Here is a 6,000-nt window from a genome sequence, read left to right on the forward strand (position 1 = left end):
ATCACTCTTCACTGACAGTTGAGTCTTTCGGCTTTTCCCGGTTAGGGGTCGCCACAGCGGAACTCCGTCCGCTAATGATTGGTAGTTGATTTTTACGTGCCGAGTTACCAGCCCTGACGCACAACCTTCAATGAAGGTACGCCCATTCACGCATGTCTCCACGCAGAAGACGCTCTAGCTGAGAATCAAACTGGACAGCGTCTTACTGTGAGGCGACAACGATACCGTAGCACTATTCACTGACAGTAATCCACTATTTTTTTTCTCAAAAACAAAACAAAAAAAAATAAATAAATAAAAAATTGGGAGGGACAGAACATAATTTTGTGCCAAAAACAGTGACGATGTGAGGTAGTGCCAGCTATGCCAGAGAGAGTAGGGCCCTGCATGTGTAACATATGCCAGCATAGGTAGCTGGAGTTTTCTAAAGAATTTTATGTCATTTGTATATCAAACTGATTTGTACAGATGCGTGTGTTAAAAATGTATCAACAGTGGGTCCTGCTGGACAGAAAAGAAAAAAAATAAGCTATGTACTTACCATAACATTCCATCAGTATTGTCCAGTTTCATTCTTCCTGAACTGATGGGTTCGGATCTGAGCCCACGAATCTGACTTAGCCACTCTAAAACCCCGTGGCAACTTTGAACTCTCGAGCTTCTCCCTTACCCAGAATGAATGCACCAACCCCCATTACCTCAGATCATGTTTACAGACTATAGCAGAAGAACTAAATCTTACTCTTATGCAAAGAACATTAAGGAATATATAGCAGAAAAAAGTAAAACAAGCTATATCTGGAGTTATACAACGCAAGGAGTAGACTCCAAAAACTCGCTCTATCCACTCGCTTTTCCAGAAAAATTAAGGTTGGGGGTTGGTGGTAGGTTTGTGGGAGTTGAGGAAGAAGGAAAATGAACAACACAGGTGGAACGTTATAGTAAGTAAATGACTTCTTTATCTGATGTTGTCAATTTTCATTCTGTCCTCAACTGATGGGACAATGTCCCTAGCTACTTAAATCCCAGGGTAGCCTCAAGGAAGAATATTCCTAAGCACCACTGAGCCAAATGATACCCTACCTCTGGAAACTAAGTCCAGTTTGTAATGAGTAACAAGAATAAAGGTAGTACTCAACACAAAACAGCCACCCGAACCACAGTAGCTCGAACAGGAACCAAAGGAGTGACAACCTAATGCCAAAGTCTATAGTACAAATCCACACCACGATCCAGGAAAACACAGGTTTATTGCAGCAAACATAAACCACACAGGTTGAGCGCTTTCATCCACACTAAGGTAGATTTCTTCAGAACCAATTAGCACAGTTGGCTGGGTGTGTTTATAAAGCTAATTTGGCGCCAAAAATCAGTTCACTTGCTGTATGTCAGTCACTCACATTTTACAAATAAATATTTTACTAATAATTTACAAATAATTTACAAAAAATGTAAACTATTATACATAGGTTAAAATTTTCCTCTAATACATAAATACCCTATACAATTATAACCATATGTGAAATATATGTTAACATTGGTTAATAATCCAAATAATAATGTTAAAAACATTTGAAAAAACATATGAACATAAAAGTAAAAGTAAATGTATTAAATAAGTGTACTATGTTGTCCTTAATATTATTTTGTCCTTAATATTATTTAATAATTTTGTAATTTTATAATTCTAATTCTAACCCCTTTCCAGAAGGAGGTAGGGTTTAATGCTAATGCTTTCATTCAACCCTGGCCACGAAGTGGCATCACATAAAATCTGCCACTTGGTCTCTAAACACGACAAACCTGTCTTCCAGTTACCCCCGTGTGCATTAACCTCAATTTGATCAGTAATTTTGAAAGTAAAACTATGTTGAGAACCCTTTTCGCTGATGTGTTTGCTTAATGCATTTTTTGGGTCAACTTTATTGATTTTGTACATGTGTTCATATATGCGGGTCTTAAGCTTCCTTTCCGTCTTGCCAATATAGTAAGCCGGGCAGCAGGAACAGGAAGCTAAATACACCACCCGCATAGAATTACAGTTTCCTTTCTTCCCATGGCATACAGTTTTGTTGTAGTTTTCCAATTTTGTAATCCTGCTACTGTTTATGTATTGACAATATTTACATCTTCCACACTTGCTGGTGTATTGGTCATCCCTATCAAATTTTTTCAACTTCCCACCTTCAATAATTCTCTTTAAATTCGCTGATGTTTTAAATACACTGATAGGGTTTTTCCCTAAAATTGTGGAAGTGTTGTCAATACTTGAAAAAACATCCCAATGTCTCCTTAGAATTTCCTTGATTAAGTTGGAATAAGGGCTAAACATTATCACACACACATTCCTTCTAATGCTGGGGATCTCTCCTGTGTTGTCACAAACAAAATTGCTCCCTAACAGTGGAACATACCTGATACCCCATAATACAATCACATAACTGGTAACGTCCTCCACCAAGGTAGCTGGATATCCCCTGGCCAAAAACATCCCTGCTACAATTTCCATTTGATTTTCCATATCTTCTCTTGTAGAACACATCCTCGCTACTCTAATACATTGCCCCTTAAGGACGTTTTTAAAAATATGTGGAGGATGATTACTACCGAACTGTAGGTAATCGTTGGAAAAAGTTGTTTTCCTATAAATTTTGGACATGAATCCCTCATCAGAATTACTGATGTAGGTGTCCAAATACGGGATTCCATACTTCTCCATTTTATACGTAAACCTCAAAAAGTCCGTAGTGCTGTTTAAATAGGCAATAAAACAGGGAATGTCTTCCTCCGGACCTTTCCAAATAATAAACAGATCATCCAGGAACCGTGTGTATAGTGCAATATGCTTGGAATATTTGCTAGATAATACAAATAGCTCTTCCCACTCAAGCATGACAAGGTTCGCAAAAATGGGAGCACACGATGCTCCCATAGCTACTCCCCTTGTTTGTTTGAAGTACTCACCCTCAAACTGAATATAATTGTTTGTGAGAACCAAACCCATCATGCTGAGTATCAAACATATTTTGTCCCATGTCAAATTGGAATGCTTTCTCAAACTGTTTTCAAAATATTCTAGTCCAGTGGTGTATGGAATACATGAAAACAAGTCCTGAACATCAATAGTCAGAAATACCATATCTGAGGACCATATATCATGTTTTAACTTGCCCAAAAAGTGCCAGGAGTCTTTAGTTAAATGTACAACATTTGAATAAACATGCTTGCACCAGTGGTCAATAGCTACCCCTATGTTGAATGTTTTTGATTTTGATCCGGATATGATTGGTCTAAAGGGTGGGTTGTTTGTGTTTTTGTGTATTTTAGGTATACCGATTATTTTAGCCATCACAGGGTGCTCGGTTCTAATAAATTCATACTCCTCATTCGTGATACGGTTGTCAAGAAGATATTCCTCAATAATTAAATCTATCCTATGATATCCTATATTGATCTGATTTAGGGATATCTGTTCATAATTGCCAGAGTTTAGCAAGATATCCTGGATAGCATGAATATAGGTTTCTGTATCATATATCACCAAACCTCCCCCTTTATCCGGCTTCATTATCCTAATGTCCCTATTGGTCACTATCTGGTCCAAGCATGCTCTCTCTCCAATCGTAAGGTTATCTGTAAATAATGTTTCATACCATGGGTCTCTCCGAATATGTCCACACAAATGATAAATATCCTTACATACCATCCTCTCGTAATTAGTCACTTGTGCATTACTGACAGGAATGTATGCACTTTTCCTTACCAGTTTGCTAGTGTGATTGTCGCTAGGGGTATCTTTAAATTGGAGGGCCAACTGAAGTCTCCTACAATATAGTTTCACTTCCTTAATGGCATCAACTACTTGAAATCTAACCGTTGGAATGAATTTCATACCTTTGCTAAACAGAGAAAAGAAATCCTGACCAATGTAGAAGTCGGTGAAATTGTATACTTTGAAGCCAGAGAAGGAATGGATAACAACCTTACTACCAACACTAGTTTCTACCTCCAATGTGTGATTGTCAAAAACTTCTGAATCACATACTTCCACTCCCTTGTTCTTGTAAGCTTCAATAAACATATTCCCACTCACTTTATCACACGTCCCTCCACCCTCATTTGTGTCTATTGCAACTGTGTTGAAAACACTCACATCATTGTCACTAACTGCCCCACACTCAGAGATCACTGTTGGTCTAATCCAAAATTTCTTAGGTACTGGGGTAAGCATGTAACCTTCCTTGAACCGCCCTTTGTTGCACACTACTTTCTTTTGCGGTACATTGGAGCCTGATGAAACCTCCCCCCTTGAAAATTCTCTTCCACGTCCCTCCTTGAGTTCCTACCTCTGTACACATCATGACGTAACTCTTTTTTGTTTGTCCTGTTTTGAGGCCAAATATATGCCCTATGTGCTTTGTATGTATCTAAATCCCGTTCTAACTTGTCCAGTTTTCTATTATATATATCGTAGGCCTTGGATTTGGCCACCCTATACTGTTTTTGAAAAAGTTCTTGCCAACAAGGGAAACTGGGGTCCTGCATAATATCATTGTTCAGTTGTTCTATTTCTTCCCACAAGTTTCCTATCTTTTCGTCGTTAAACTTCATCAACAGTTTAATAAATTCAAAACCAAACCAGTCGAACAGGTGATTGAATTCATTTTGCACATTTTCATTGTACTGCACTCCTAAAGGTAGTTTAAAAAATCTTAACCCTTTGGGCACAATTTTCAAGTTTAAACATTTCTCTAAGTAACCATTATCAATTTTAGCTTTTTTATAGCCAATTAGCTTTATAAACACACCCAGCCAACTGTGCTAATTGGTTCTGAAGAAATCTACCTTAGTGTGGATGAAAGCGCTCAACCTGTGTGGTTTATGTTTGCTGCAATAAACCTGTGTTTTCCTGGATCGTGGTGTGGATTTGTACTATAGACTTTGGCATTAGGTTGTCACTCCTTTGGTTCCTGTTCAGTTTGTAATGAGAGATGAAAGTGTGAGGGAAAGCCCAATTTGCTGCAACACAAATGTCCTCCATGGAGGATCTTGAATGAAAGGCTGAGGAAGCTGCTATCAACCTTGTTGAATGGGTACACAGTTGTTTAGGTAAAGGCAAGTTCAACTCATTATAAATAAAGGAAATGCAGTTAGTAAGCCATTTGGTTAGGAAAGCTTTAGACACAAGCTTGCTCAATTTCCCTTCAGCAAAGGAAACAAATAACTAATCTGAAGTTCTGAACTCCTTTGTTCTGTGTAGACAGAAATGCAATTGCCTATGAATGTCTAGTAAGTGCAACAAATATTTGCCTTTGTTTGTATAATATGGGAAGAAAACTGTCAGATTAATAGATTGGTTAGTGTTGGACTCTGACACTACTTTGGTCAAAAAAGATGCATTAGTTCGTAATGTAACTCTATCCTTATGAAAAATTAGTTATGGAGGCTTAACAATAAGGCCTGAATCTCTGAAATTCATCTGGCAGAAGTAGTGGCCAATAAAAACAAAGTTTTCCAAAAAATAAATTTGAGGTTCTAATTATGTGCAGGTTCGAAGGGAGGAGGGACCAGAGCTTGCAGTACCAAAGTTAAGTCCCACAGCGGAGTAGGATCTTTAAGAGGAGAATTTTAACAGAAGTGTTCCTTGTAGAAAGGTTTTACAAAATTTATGGGAAGCAAGTGAACAGCCATCAAGACCAATATGGAAACTGGAAATCGCAGCTAATTGAACCTTTACTGTTGAAGAACTAGACCCTTGATTTAAAAGCAATGTCAAGAACTCCGGGATAGTATGAATTGGTGTAGAAAAGGAGTCCACATTATTTTGAAGTGCCCAGTGCACAAATCTTTTCCATTTGCTAGCATTAAGTTTTCTTGTAGATGGTTTGAGGGAAGATAAAATTTGGCGGACAGGGGGTGAGAGCATAGTTTGTCTGGCTATTACTGGAAATGGAGAAAACAAGCTGCTAGCTTGAGACTCAGAAAGTTGGGATGTATCAT

Source organism: Protopterus annectens, chromosome 7.part0 (assembly GCF_019279795.1).
Source record: "Protopterus annectens isolate FY-2018-M chromosome 7.part0, PAN1.0, whole genome shotgun sequence".
Taxonomy (NCBI): Eukaryota; Metazoa; Chordata; order Ceratodontiformes; family Protopteridae; genus Protopterus; species Protopterus annectens.